General features: G+C 41.4%; 1 protein-coding gene and 1 long non-coding RNA gene across 13 annotated transcripts in view; one reads left to right on the forward strand and one right to left on the reverse strand.

Annotated features, from left to right (window-relative positions):
- LOC110256455 overlaps positions 1-15883 on the forward strand; it is a 325871-nt gene that overhangs the window by 280407 nt on the left and 29581 nt on the right. The gene's annotated exons all lie outside the window — the stretch shown is intronic.
- FHIT (fragile histidine triad) overlaps positions 1-15883 on the reverse strand; it is a 1440837-nt gene that overhangs the window by 1071 nt on the left and 1423883 nt on the right. The window lies entirely within an intron of this gene.

Genomic DNA, 15883 nt, shown 5'->3' on the forward strand with positions numbered 1-15883 from the left:
TGCCCCACCCCTGGATTTCAGGGAATTCTTGACCTAGCAGGTAGAATAGAGAATCAGCTTTGCTTCAAGGCCAAGTTACCTGAAGGATTCAGGCCAGGTCTAAAACAAATAATTCTACTCTTAAAATAGGAAAGTGGGAGGAAGCCCTTTAATCTTATTTGGGAAGAAAAGAAAATTCCTAGGTCATAGACATGCATTTCATAGTTCTAACACCCTCTCTCTACCCTAAAGGAAAACCTGTCAGAGCCTTGGCTTGGGGCCTAAGTTACTGGGATCAGTAACGTGATTGTGGTCAGGAGCAGGCAGGCTGGGGCTCCTTGCTTGGAGGACATTGGAAAGGGAAGACCATTCCAGAAAAGAGAAAATTCAATAGGAGGGGAAGAAACAGAGACTTTGTGAATGAGATTTCATACAATTGGGGGAAGATTAAAAGAAAAGGCTCATAGGAGATGTTAAAGGCAATTTCCATGGGTGTGATATATAAAGAGATTTTTGAGAAATATCCTTGAGAAGTACAAATGGACTTCTCCTTCAGTGTTTTCCAGAGAGGTCAGTGAAGATTTACATTGCTTGTCACTTATTGTTTTCTCTTTGTGGCTTTGAGTGCACCGAGGTGCAGAGACCCAGCTTCCTGCTAGTTCCATTGTGTAGTTCAAAGGCATCCTCCATATGGGCCTGTTCACCCCCCCCACCACCACCTGGTGAGGACACACTGGCACACACATCAGCCTCTGCTACGCAGAGTGAATTTTTAGTGAATCTGGACTATACTTTCCTCTAAGTTCCTAACGAGGTCAGAGAGCACAGGGCAGGCAGGGCATCTCTTTGGAATGACATCTGCTCCCTTCTGGGATCCAGAGCACAGGAGCCTAATCACTTCTCCTCCAGCCTTCAATTTCAGCTCAGGATCCACACCCTGCCCCTCCCCAGGTCCACTGATTCTGTAAGTGAGGCATGAAAAACAAAAGGAATGTACCAGTCAATTTTTACCCTCCCCATCCCCATAGAAAGGGACCTGTCTCATTCCTGTGTGACACTGGCATCTTCCCCCATTGTTCCCAGCACCACCCATCTTGTCTGGAGACATGGGTCATCTCCTGATCATTCATCATTGCCCTTGTCCTTGAACAATTATTGACTTTGAGTCAGAGGCACCTGTGCAGGCCTGAAAATGGATGTGCCCTTTCTTTTCCTCCGCCTCACCTGTCGAGGGCAGATTTATGTCCTAGGAGAAGTTTCCCTCGGTTTTATTTTTGGTCTTCGGAACATTGCGGCCCTGTGTTATTTCCTTCACCCGCCCTTCCTGACACCAGCCCTGTAATTTCTGAATCTCCCTGGATGCTGCTGTCTATGCTTGAGCAGGCTTTCCGTCAAGCTGCTTAGGATGCTTCCATAGTGCATCCCTCACACAGCCTCGGCATTCAAGCTGTCTGCCTGGCTGCTGAAGGCTATCTTCAGCAGTTCCTTTTCTCCAGCTAGTCTGGAAGCTTGTGGGAAGCAGAGTCTGCATTTCCTGTCAGTTAGTGAACATGTAGGACTTAAGGAGATCTGGGGTAAAGTCTGGTCCCTATCACTTAGTGGTTGTGTGTCTCTAGGTGACGTAACGCATGTGGGCAGAACTGAGTGGCTTAGCACATACATAGTGCCAACTGCAGTGCCTCGCCCATCAGAAGTGCTCACCCATGTGAGCCTCTGTCATTGTCATATCAGTACTTATTCTCTGTGTTTCACCACCAGGGAGGGACCACCAGGCAGAGACTCATGAGTGTCAGAGGAGTGAGTGTGTGTGTGTGCTTAGCTGCACAGGGAGATATCTGGCTTCATTATCAAAAAGGGCATATCTGGACAACATGCTCACCCTCCCATCTTCTAGGTTGGACTTCACACACTATGTGCCCTTCCTGTCTCCACTGTCCTTTGATCTCACCTTCAGGCTATGGTATTTTCAGTGTTAGGTGGGCATATCAACAAATGTATTTATTGAAATGAGGAAGGAGCTAAGGTGGGTTGTTCTGTAGTCTCTCAAGACCAGGCAGGTTCAGTCTGGATTCGAGCAACCAAAAGCAGAGCCAAAAGACTGTGGGTATGTTAGATATCCCTTTTCCGGCTTCACAAGTAGTGGAGACAGCACGGAAAGTCCTAGCCGCCTTTTATACCAGTACAGAATAAAGCCAGCAATCTGCCAAATGATACATAGAGGTGGTTGTCATCCTATTCTACTGCACATGCATATATGCATAACTATCATGATATAACAGTTGCTGTGTCATTTCTCATTGGATGACATGGCGGCTGGGTGGAAAGAGCCCGAGTTACACCATTTTCTCCACATGGGTGCAAAGAAGTGGGTGATGAAGTCCTCAAGATGCTTCCAGCTCATTTGGGGAAACACTCCACACAAGGTGAGGCAAGGAAGTAGATCATCAGGTGCCAGATGAGCTGTCCAGAAACATGGTCTCTTGGAGTTCTGAGAACAGGAGTCTGGGAGTATCTGAAGTCTGATGGATTGTCTGATCATGTGCTTTTCAAATATTTCTGTGTTCCTCATAAACACAGTGCAGATGGACTGAGCCTGTGTCCTGGTGCTCCAGGCCACACTGGAGGACAAACAGGTGCTATCCTGAAGCTTGGATTAGGGGGCGGGTTTGCAGAATAGGGAATGGAGGCTGAAGAGGAGCCCCACAGCTCTGGAGAGAAGAAACCTTTGGAGAGGGGAGTTCTGAATTAGGGAGGAAAGTGAACAGTCTGATGGAGAGACTGTAGGTAACTTTGACTAAGATTTGCTGTATAATCTGGGCTATTACCTCCTTATCCATCTTTTCCTGAGACCTTTAGGAATATCTCTGAATTCAATTGCAGTTTGTTGTCCTGATTGAGGGAGAAGAGGCTGAAAGCAGGGGACCAGGAGGTCCCACCTGGGGTCCAAACTGAACCATGTCTTAAACATGCAGGTGTCACCAGGCTCCATGAAGTCTCTCTCCACAAAATGGGAGGCTGAGTCCTCTAATTTCAACAGACCCAGCCATTCTCTGCTCACATTCAGGGCAGCCTCTTTTTACTAACTGTGCCAACGAAGAGGCTCCTTCCTCTTAAATCCACTCATCCAGTTTGGGAGGGGGGTGGAAGGTGGGTGCAGCAGAGGATGAGGGCCTCATCTGTTTTTGAAGCGAAGAATACTTATCACTCCCTCTCTCTTAGATGGGTCAGGATAGGAGCTGACCCCAGGCAGCATGTCAAAGAAACACTGGGAACCATAAAACCCCAAGCCATCTTCCTGTTTCTTTAAGGTCATTGCAGTTCTCACCCAGGCTGCTCAGTGGAAATCCCCCGGGGAGGTCTAAACAATGCCAGATGTTCACCCCACCCCCAGGGAAAAGATCTAACTGCTTTGGACTGTGGTACATGAAGGTGAAGCCTCCAAGCCTGTCTCCCTCTTGATCCAGTTCCAAAGTGGGCTCCTGATAAAATGCTCCAAAGGCCCCCAATAATCCTGATGCTGGAAACAAGTTTCAGAAGGTTTTAGTTGTAACCATTCAACTTCTCTGGAAGCTCTCTGTCTTCTCCCCTCTCAGTAAAGGACAAATATCATCCCTCAGAGCTAGTGCCTCATGAGAATGCATAAAATAACCTATTCTGCATCCCAGGGCTGATGCAGAGATGGTTTTAAAACAAAGTAACCACAAGCACCCACAAAACCAAGTCATGAGACACTAATACAAAATTCCTCTGTAACAGCTCTCTTTTTTAAAAAGTAATTCTTGGTTTGTGGCAGACAGCCATGGAAAGCCATTCTTCTCACAACAAAAACAAGGTGAGCAATTTTCTAAGGGCAGGCACCCCTGACCCCTGCATTTCAGCTTTTTCATAATAATCTGGTCTCTAAATTGGACCACAAGAGCCGCTGGTGGCAATCTCTTACAGTATGTGGGTAAAAAAAAGAACCTGGGGGAGAAAAGGCAAAGGTCAGAGAGCTGGGCTGATTAGTAACTGAGGCGACAAAATTATCCTTCCATTTAGAGACAGCAAGGGGTTACCCCAAGGCAGTGGCCAGAAACCCAGTGATGTCAGGATGGCCTCGAGAGCAGGTCAACTTCCCAGCACATTTTCTCACTCACAACTCTTCCTCTGTGACTTGTCCCACGTGCCGATTAATGACATAACTCCCTACTCTGAGAGAGTGATAGTTAACTTCCCTTTCCACAGGGTCTGTTTCCCCATCCTCCACATTTGTCACCTTTAGGCAGGCACAGAAAGCAGCTCCTCCAGGTATCACATGGCCAGCACCCCCTAGCCCCCTGAGGGGCAATGCAGACCTCTGCCCTGTACCAGGTGGGGGCTCACCCTGGGGCTGTCCTTTATGGAGTGGCCACAGACTCAGCACTGTCAGTTTTCTCTTTGAAGGGATAAATCAAACGTAAAGAACAGCGGACACGCAAGAAAGATGATGCCCACTCTTGTGTCTGCGAGTGATTTACCACAGCCCCTCAGGGCTTCATCGCCTCTTTGATCCAGTGATGTCCCTGCAAATGAAACTACAGAGGCTTTGAGCCTTGGTGGTTGGAGTGAGGAGGCAGAACAGAGCAAAGCCACCCCTGGGCAGCTCACATTGCTCCCTGGGCAAGTGCTCCTGACCCCCTTGAAGGCAATAAGGCTTCTGTCTTCCACAATTGCTCCAGGATGCCCACTTCCCAGTATCTGTGCCTTGAAAAGACTCTCCCTAACAGGCTTTCCTGTTCAGATAGAGTTTATGAAGAACAGGCTTTATTTGGCTCTAAATCTTCAGCTGATATTACTTTTCCCTGAGACTCAGTGGAAATGAAAAAGGATTACTTTGTATTTACTTGCATCTTTGGTGAAAGAAACTAATTTTGAGAAAGAAAGCCTGACAATGTGAAATACTTTCCCTTACTTCAAACCCTCCAGGGGGCCAAGGAAGAGCTAGGAGGCCCACAAGCTTTGCCATTTACTTTGTCCCATGGCTTCTTCCAATAGTGCTTTTGAGAGTAACCATCCTTCAGCGGGTCCCTTCCCTCTAGCTGTGCACTCCTGTTGCAGTAGAACTTTAGAGCCAAACATGGAGCAGGCTACCTTTGATAATTAGTGGCTCTGAATTGGCTGAGTGTGTTCTTTAATTCATGCCGCTTGTGTTTGGAGTGTGTACAATTCTGTGGTTGAATAAAAGGTATATTTGCTGAGAGATTATAGACAAATACTCAGGGATTGTCATGATGAGAATTCGTCGGGGTTCAGCACACTTAATAGCCTAATGGGGTTATATTTTTTGCTTTCCACCATTTCAAAGGCATTGAAGTTGGTATAACTCTGTTCTTTTTGTACGTGAGCTGAGATTACGATCCAACATAAATCTTTAGGCTAACAGATATAAGTCTATTTCCTGTAGCAGTGCTTCACATCAAAAACAAAGACATGAAAGCTTTAACGTTATATTTTAATACTATGAAAAGGATGGTCAAATAGGTTACAGTTTACTTCAGTTACTCACAACCAGTCTAACTTGAATGATGTTCAAGCTTCTATGCTGCATCAAAATATCGAAGGTTGAAAACTGGCAAGAAGATGCAATTGGAAGCTAGTGGGAATAGAAAATATTTCACAACATTCTGCTTTTCCTGAGTTTCCAGTGCTTAGAATGCACTGCAGATTGTGAGAAGATGAACATAACCAGTATAGAGGCATCAGCCATGGATACTGGGGGCTCTCTATGGCTCCATTGTAAAAGTCATACACACTGTATCTGTGTTCAGATAGTGACCACACTGTCACTGTGTGTGCTTGGCCACGTAGTATCTGCTCTCTGGACTAAAGTCTCTCCCTTTATTAAACAACAGTTTGGATTATTTGCTCTTTAAACCCCCTTCCAGCCCAATGATGCTCAGAGTGTCTGATTTTTGTCAGTAGGCAGTTGGAAGCTTTCTGTTCTGCTCATAAGAGAGAAAGCTGACTCTCACTTTGGGGATTTAAGGGTTATTTTGTCCAGGAAGGGGCCTCTGAAGGTATGCAGAGCCATATAAATGTGCCCTGCAGGAGGGCTGGAAGGCTCTCCTGTTCTCCACAGCTCAGCCAGTGGTTTAGGGGACAAGGCATCAAGCCAGGAGCCTGCCTCCCCAACTCCATCCCTCCCACTGAAGTCTTCCCCACTTAGGGCAGACAGTGGCCAGAGGCACTGGCTCAGCTGGAGTGAGGAGCCAGGCCCTGGAGGCTGTACTCAGTGGATTCTCTTTCTGGGTGGGAGGGGAGAGCTGTCCCTCTGGAACATCTATCACCCAGCTCCCGTACAAAGACTGTGCAGTCTTCTGTATGGAAAACTCATTTCATCTTCACTTCAGCCCTGTGGGGTAGATGTCATAACCCCAGTTTATAGCTGGGAAAAGGTCACACAGTAAGTGCAGAGAGATTGGAACCAGATCTCCTTAACTACAGGGATTAACCTCTTTTTACAGCTACAAAGTCCAACCTAGTAGGCAGCGGCCACATGTGGTCAAAACATAGCTATTCTGCATGGAGATACATACATGGAAAGCAGAAAAATATCTACTAGCTTTCAAAGATTTATCTAAACAAAAAAGATAAAATACACATTATTTACATTTATGTAATTTTTATATTAATTTTTTATATTATAAAGATATTGAAATGATGGTATTTGGATGTATTGGGTAAATAGAACATATTTTTAATATTAGTTTAATCTGTCCTTAAAGTGGCTTTTGGAAAATTTGAAAGGACATGTGTAGCTCACATTCTGTTCCCATTAGACAGCACTGCCCTCAGACAATACCCTTGGCCCAGGCTTTGGAGAGAGCACACAGTGAAGGTGGTCTGGGGGAGGGGAAACCCTATGAGGATCTGAAGCGTTAACTTAGTATTGAAGAGCATAGGCTCTGGGTTCAGGTTAGGCCTGGGACGTGTTCATGGCGTAACCTTGATTGAGTTACTTTGCCTATCAGTGCCCCAGTTTCATCATCTACAAAACAGGAAAATAAGAGTACCCATTTCATAGAGTTGTTACGAGGACAAAAGATGACACAAGTCAGGCACTTAAGCATAGTGCCTGGCCCAGAGAAAAGTCTAGGCTCTAAAGAAATATGTCACTCATGCATTCACTCAGCACTTTGGGGCACCCATGAGAAAAGCCAGGAGCTGTTCTAAGTGCCAAAGACAACAGCCCTGTCCTTGGACACGTACTTGCTAGTAGAGACATAGACTAACACAAAAGTCTGTAAGATGAAGGCAGATGATGGGAGCACCATGAAGAAAAATAAGGCGAGTTTAAGGGATAGGAGGAAATGGGGCTTTATTTTAGATTGGAACTTGGGGAAGGCCTTTCTAAGCAGATGACATTTGAGTCAAATACAGAATGGAAGGAGGAAAGGTGAGCATTCCAGACAGGGGGACAGATAGTGCCAGGGCCCTGAGTTGGGAGCTTGTTTGATGCAAACTAGTAACAGCAAGGAAGCAGGAAAGTTGGAAGCAAGAGTGAGGGGAGAGTCAGGGGGTTGACACTGGATTTGTCCTCAGTTCTTCACTGTGGCCTTCAGGGCCTCCTGTGATTGGGCCCTGGCTGGCTTGACAAAGGATGGGGGAGGGACATGATCTGACTTCCTGTTTAAAAGGATTGTACTCTTAACACAGCTCCTCTTTTTTTTTTTTTTTTTTTTTTTTTGTCTTTTTGCCATTTCTTGGGCCGCTCCCGCAGCATATGGAGGTTCCCAGACTAGGGGTCTAATCGGAGCTGTAGCCACCGGCCTACGCCAGACCCACAGCAACAAGGGATCCGAGCCGCGTCTGCGACCTACACCACAGCTCACGGCAACACCGGATCCTTAACCCACTGAGCAAGGGTAGGGACTGAACCCGCAACCTCATGGTTCCTAGTCGGATTTGTTAACCACTGCGCTACGACGGGAACTCCACAGCTCCTCTTTTAATAGGTTCATTCTTTTGTATGACCATGGGTGAGTTTGAGGGTACAGATGAGTATTTTGAGTCATAGTCAACAGTTGACATAAGATAATCTAAGCAAAGATGCTATATTTTTAACTGCAGTATCTTGAAAGCTCACCCAGAACAGGGGGAGTTTTTAGGTTTTATTGAAAATATTTGCACTACTTTTCATGTCCATAGCGTCATTCTTTTGAAAGATTGAAGAAATTAAAATTAGCTGCAAACAAGATCTTCCAATTTAAAAAACTGTCCCGATAGATAACAGATCCTTGAAAGGAAAGTAATAAGGCAAATCCTTCATAGGTGTGTCACAGATAACGTTGATTCACTGCATTGGGCATATTCCTGTCTCTAAATGGATAACTCTGGAATCCGTAGGACTCACCAGAGAGATCAGCTCAAAGAGGGGACAGAGTTCTAAGAGGAGCCCTGAGCTCTGCAGGGCCAAGACTGGCCTACCTGTTAGAAGGCTCCCCTTTCCCAGAGCTATCTATGACTCTGCCTTATCACTTGTAATTAAAAAAATGATTCATGCAATATCGTAGGCTTTCCTGTTTTAAAAACAATGCAACCCCATCCATTTGCCGCTAAGAACGCCTCTAGTTCTAAACTTTTTTGGAGCCTCATTGGAACAAGATACAGAGCTCTAGAGAGGAAAATTGCTAAGAACATCTAATTACATTCAAAACCATTTTTTTTTTGCCTGTCTTAAAGGAATAAAAATGATCTGCAGGTTTTTATAGCCTTTCTTGACCTGAAGATATCTCCTGTGGAAAGAGAATCCTCAATTGAGCTCTTTTAATGCTTTAAATATTACTTGATCTATCATCTTACACACTGCCTAGCATACTTTGAAAAAAAAAAAAAACCTTTAAATACCCATTAAAATTGATTGGCTAGTCCTAGACCATGGGGGTGGCTCTTGGAGGGCATGCAATTGTGTGTGTGCATGGGGGCTTAGACACAACTGAGACAAAGTCAACTGCTTTATGGTGGGATAAGGTAGAGAAATCCATTTGGTCACAGGTGCAGTTGACATTGTACTGCTGACTTGTGCAAGTCAAGGTGACATGGTTGCTTGTTCTTGCTTAAGATTCACCATCAGCATCTCTGGGGCAGGGGTGCACTTCATCTACTGTGCCTCAGGCAATGTCAGGCTCCAAGTGGAATCTCAGCAAATAGTTGGTGATTGAGTTCTAGAACTTCTAGTTAAAGAGGTCATCTAGGAGGCAAGCAATCTGTGCCCATGGCATTGTAGCCAGGACCCCTGACAGCAAGGAAGGAAACCCCATTTCAAATGATCCTCTGGAGAAATGTGCCTTTCTGACCTTTTAACTATGAAGGATGGGGTGGCTGTAGGAATTCATCCTCTCCTTTTATCTTTTGTCTCCGTGGCCTCTGGGGGCTTTTCCTGAATCAGATGTTTCCAAATGATAAGCAGGATGACTGCCAGTAGCTCAGATCTATAGAACCCCTTCTTGGGCTTCACCCTGTATGTCCATACACCAAATGATAGAGATGCTCGCTAACTGGCCAAGCTGGAATCACATGCCTACAACTGTGGATTCTAGATGAGACTAGGCAGTTCCAAATTCACATCTGCTATACCCATCCTACTTTCTGCTTTACCTTTCACCAGTTTTCTAAATGTTTTGAAGTCCAATGGTTAATTAGACTTTTGGCGAAAACCTTCATCTCTAAAGGAAACCCTAATTAAAAGGTCTTGAATGGAGCCCTTGGGAATCCTCACTGATCCCAAGAACGACATCTTACAAACTATGGTCCAAGGTCGATTAGCTGTGATTCACTCCTGGCCATCGAATGCAATTTTACCTTTCAGGCAAATATTTAGTCCATCATTGTTGTTGCATAGGGAAACAGGGACCTCAGTGCCTCTTAGACAGGGTGGTTATGATGAGTGGATATAAAGGGACCTATGCAAAGCGCCTAGGATAGAAATCACCAAATGCTGGTGCTTTCCTGAAGTTAATGGAAAAGTTAGCATAAGCTGTAATTTGCACCTCAGTTTCATTGTACAACTCTTGTCTTCAGTTAGCTACAGTGTGAGCAGGGGAGGACATTTCTATACAGAGACCCACAAATGTAAGTGTAAAGGTGTGTGGTTCTGAGTTAGACTTCCTGGGTTGCCCTGACTGTCTACTAGAACCTTTGAGTCCTTGTGAAAGTCCCCTAGTAACCTTAAGCCTCAGTTTCCACATCTGAAAATTGGGACAATACTAGAGGGCTGTTGTGGGGTATAATTGAAATAAGGCTATAAAGTGCTTAATATAATGAGATTTCTGTAAGTGGTGTCATTAATAATCATTGATAATGAAATATCCTCTGGGGTGATCTTCTCTATTCAGTTCTAAGATAATGATCTCCTTGGCCAGTCTGGTCCCTTAAAGTCAGGAAGGATGGCCAAGAGGAAGAGAATCAAATCTCTGACGTAGTAGCAAAGTGTCTGTGAACATTATATGAGGCAATTATTCTTTGTTGTTTTAACCTATTCTGGAGTAATTGTATGCCCGGCCAGCAATTAGACCATACACTAAAGTCGATCTCTTCCTTCCTTTTGTGCTTAATTTAAATGTTTTCCCTTCTCTGATTTACTTTAGTCATTTTTACAGTGAAATATATACAGAAAAGTGCAAAAGATATATAATACGGCTTTTAGAATTAATACAAAGCAAACAGGGGCCTTGCTACCATCCTTGACAAGGAACAGAGCATTGCCAGCCCTTCCATCCTCCCACCCCCACATCCCTTCCCACTCATAAGCTCCTTCTTGACTCCTCCAGAAAGGTAACTACTGGGCTGAGGTTATGGTGATTGCTTCCTTGCTTTCCTTTATAATTTTATTCTCTAAATGAATATATCTCTAAACACCGTAATTTAGTTTTGCCTGTTTTTGAACTCTATGTGAATACAATACACAGTAGGCATGCTTTTGTGTTTCCCTTGTTGCACATTCTTGCAGACACTTGATATCGTCAGTCTTTTAAAATTTTAACTATTGTGGGTGATATATAGTGGTATTTCATTGTGCTTAAAATTTACATTTCCCTAATAACTAAAGATTATTGTCCATTTTGAGACCTACTTTTTATGAAGTTCCTGTTCAAATCCTTTTGTATTTTCTATTGGACTGTTGAATATTTCTTATTAACATATATATATATATTTTTTTTTTTTCCTTTTCTTTAGAATAATTATCTTCTGGATACTGGCCCTCCATTGACTACAGATGTGGTAGCTACCTTCTCTCACTCTCTGTCTTGCTTTTTTTTCCTCTTTTTTTCTCTATCTTAGTGTTATTGATAAACAAAATTTCTTATTTTGAATGTAGTCAAACTTATCAATATCTTTTTTTAAAATAATGTTTTCATGCCCTGTTTAAAAAGTCTATCTATAAATAAGACCATGAACATATTCTCCTATATTCCTTTATAAATTTATACTTCAGTTTTTTTTTGATAGGCAAGAAATTGATTTATTACGACATGATGCTTGTGAGAGATGCAAGTAGGCAGGCAAGGAGGTTCTGCCCAGATTCTGAATTATAATCCACCTGGAATTGGCTTTTGCATGTGGTAGGAGATAGGATGCAGTTTCAGTAATTTTCTATATAGATATCCAATTTTTTCAGAACCATTTATTGAAAAGATGTTCCTTTCCCCATAGTTCTGTGATGGCTTTTGTATCATAAATTAAACGTTATAGGCCTCTTTTCTGTTTATGGCCTTTCTGCATTGTTCCATCTGTCTATTTGTCCTTGTATCAACACCAAGCTCCCTTAATTTTTGTAGCCTTTTAATAAGTCAGTACCCCATAGAGTAAGTTCTCTTATACTTCTGTCTTATTATTTCAATATTCTTCTATATTTCAGTCTTATTCTTTTAATAAGCTACATTTCCATAAGCATTTTGGAATCAATTATTCAATTTTTACCAAAAAAACAACTAACCTGCCACTACAAATTATGGAGATTTCTGATGTGAGTAGCATTGCATTTATAGGTAAATCTGAGAATTCAGTCTTTATAAAATTGAGTCACTCATGTCTCTGTTAATTTAATTCCTCTTTAAGGCCTCTTAATATTTTATAGTGTCTGTCCAGAAGCTTGCATATCTTTAATTGTTCCTAGGCATGGAACAATTGGATTTCTGATGTTAATATAAGCTAACTTTTATTTTTTTCATATTCTGTGTGGCAGTTATGGACTGTTTGTGTCCCCCTCAAATTCACAAGTTGAAGCCCTAACTCTCAATGTGATAGAAATAGGAGATGTGGCCTTTAGAAGGAACTTAGGTTTAGATGAGGTCATGAAGGTGATGCTCCATGATAGGATTAGTGTCCTTATAAGAACAGTGAGATTAAAGCTCATTCTTTCTTTTCTATAAGAGGACACAATGAAAAGGGGGCTGGCCATAGGTCAGGAAGAGGGCTCTCACCAGAACCCAACCATATCAGCACCCTTATCTTAGAATTCCAGCTTCCAGAACTGTGAGAAATAAATTTCTGTTGTTTAAGCTACCCAGTCGATGGTATTTTGTTATGGCTGCATGAGCTAAGACAGTGGCTGAGAAATTCGAAACTGACCTATGTTGAACTTCTATTCAGAGGCCTTGCTAAGCTTACTGATTAATTTGAATTGTCTCTTAGTACAGTCTTTTGAGTTTTCTGCATGCATCATAATGTCTACAGATAATGACAGTTTTACTCCTTCCTTTCTAATCCTATCTTTTTATTGATTGTTCTTGTCTTACTGTACTAGCTGAGTACATGGTGAAATATCAGGGCTAATAGTGAATATTCTTATCTCATTTGCAATCTCAGATGAATAATGTTCAACATTTCATCCTTAAGTATAAATTCCTCACTAGCTCAACAGTTTCTAGAATTTTTATATTTATTAGGTTGGATGTTTAATTTGATCAACATTTTTTCAGCATCTACTGAAATGGGCTTATCATTTATCCCTTAGTCTGGTAAAAGGCATAAGACTAGTATAATGTGAAATCGATATTGCATTGAACATAATATATCTTCTTTTGCACACATACATACAATTAATTTATTTATCTGTCTACCTTTGGGTATCTTTTAGGATGGTGGCAAGTATATTTCCATGTGCAACTAGTCTGTAGATTTCCTTTCTGTTATGTTCTTATCAGATTCATGTGTAAGGCAATACATACAACAAACAGAAATACAAGAGGCTATTTATTTATTTATTTATTTATTCTTTTCTCTGGCAGAATTTTCTACCAGTTGTTCTTATTAGGAATCTTATTCAGATCCTTGTTTCTTTCTTAATTGTGTGGTACAATTCACCAGTAAAGCTACCTGGGCCTGACATTTTCCTTGTAGGAACAGTTTTAATTCATGTTTGAGTTATTTAATAATTATCACATTATTTATATTTTATTTTTCACTTTGTGTCAGGGGAAACTGGATTTATTCCAGAAATATGAATTTAATCCCAGTTTTCAAATGTGTTGGTCTAAAATTAATTATATGCTCTTCTCATTGTAATGACTACAATGTCCAGGAAGATGTTTACCATTAACTTTTAGCTTTTATTTTCTATCAATAAATGTATTGAATCATAATTAAAAGTAAATTGTCCTCTAAATACAACTTTAGTTGCATATAAAAGTTTTAGTTTTCTTCATTCAATTCAAAATTGGTTCCAATTTCCACCTGATTTCTTCTTCTTTAGAATTTCTTTTTATGAATTTGCTGCTGATGAATTCTCTCAGCTTTTGTTAGAAAATACCTTTATTTCACCCTTATTCTATAAATATATATGGACTGGGTATGGAATCTAGGTTGGCAGCTATTTTCTTTCAGCTCTTTAGAGATGTCATTCTGTAGCCTTCTGATTTTTCTGTTGTCGTTGCCCTTGGTCTAATTATTGGACAGTAAGTTTCTTTTCAATTTTTTTCACTATCGAGTCTGACAAATTACTCTCAGTTTTAGCCTGATGCGCCTAGGTGTGCCCTCTATACCCTTTACTATGGGTTTGGTATATTCTTGAATTTTTGGATTGGTGCCTTTTGCCAGTTTTGAAAAACTCTCAGCCATCTTCTCTAATTATAACTTCCACTAGAACTCCGTTTTGGAATTGTTCATAAGCACCTACTAGACTTTCTCCCTATATTCTATATCTTCTGACCTCTCATACTTTTCCCCACTCTCCTTCATCTCTTATGGTTCATTCTGAATATTTTCACATAGCTCATCTTTAAGTTCACTGATTCTGTTTTTGCTGTAAAAAAAACATGCTGCTACGTTCATTCATTGGGTTATAGTATTTTTCAGTTCTAAAATTTCTCTTTGGTTCTTTCTTTTTCACATCATCTCTGTATTTATCCCAGTGTGGTTCCCATTGTGAGAATAGATTCTAGCTCTCTACTGAATGATAAAGAAATCTAGTATTTTCTCTCCAGAACAAAATTAACATAGTTGTTTCAATGACTATATCTGGAGATTCATACCTTATTTATATTGACTTGTCTCCTCATATACTTTGTAGGGTGTGTGTATGTGTGTGTGGGAATATATACACACCCATGTATTGGTAATTCTATTTGAAAAAAAATATTTATAGGAACAGTTTAAAATCATGGATGGTATATTTTTCTTCCAGAGGTTATTTTTTCTTTGCTTCTTCCAGGGACCCAATAGGACTAGCAATTTAGCATCACCTTAATTCAGTATCTGAGGTAGAGACTTTCTCAGTTGCCCAGATGATTTGAAATTGGCCTGCAGGCAATACCAGGGCTGGTTTACAACTGGTTCACCCTTTTTCAGAGCTTCACCTTGCCACCCAGGTATGGGAGTTTTAGAAAGGACTCTGCCATTGGCAACCCGGTTTTTGTTGCTGCAGTTCCATTTGACTCACTAACTCTCAAAATGCCCTCAGGAAAAAGTATGTATATTTGTATGTGTAACTTGGTCCCCATGCTGTACAGTGGAGAAAAAATAAAAATAAAAATAAAGCTAATCTTGAGCCAAAAAAAAAAAAAATGCCCTCAGGAGAAAGCAGTCCTTCATGCTGTGCTCTTCTCTTTGCATGTTTTAACCCTATAATCTTTTGCTACCTTGTTACCTTTAAAAGATGTTTTCCTATATTCTCTACAGTTTTTCTAGTTGAACACAGTGAGAAGGTTGATCCAAATTATTTGGTCTGTTAGTAATAGAAGCAGAAGTCATGCTTCTTTTTTTTGGTGGTTTGAAAACATCCTGCCATACAGGTTTAGTCTTTCATTACTATTGGAACCTAATTTCTCATAACTTGAACATTTCCATAATTATCTTTAAAACATAATAGAAATCAGAGGGTAAATAATGCATCTACACAGTGGCATAGCTAATGTAAACTCAGAGTCTCCAGGCTCACCATTCATTAAAAGGTAGTAGAATATATGGAGATATTGGTTCCTCAGAGAAGTATTAAATCCAGAAGAAGCACAATTTAGAGCTGTTTTTCCTAGGGTATTTTCTACCTGTTGTTTTGTTTTTCGCCTTATAATAACCCAAGGATGTAATTAAAATGCTTTCCATCATAGTCATTCAGAGATAGGGAAAGTGAGGTGCTGAAGTTAATTCTTCCTCTCCTCCAAGAAAATATGAGGATTATGATTTGCTCCTTGGGCCTTTCCATCAGAGGCTGCTCTGCTGAGAAGAGACCCTCTTGGAGAAGGTAGATTTTCCCAAGCTGCTGGGGTAGATGTCTAAAGGTACATTCAGTTACCAGAACATGTGCTAAATAAGTAAACCCATCCTTTCTTGTCCACCTCTGCTATCCTTGATTACGATATGTGTGGTCCAGTGGCTGAAATTATGGTAATTTTTCAAAAATGCCAGCGTCAAAATTTTGCATTGACAGTATATCTGTAACTACTAATAA

Source organism: Sus scrofa, chromosome 13 (assembly GCF_000003025.6).
Source record: "Sus scrofa isolate TJ Tabasco breed Duroc chromosome 13, Sscrofa11.1, whole genome shotgun sequence".
NCBI lineage: Eukaryota > Metazoa > Chordata > Mammalia > Artiodactyla > Suidae > Sus > Sus scrofa.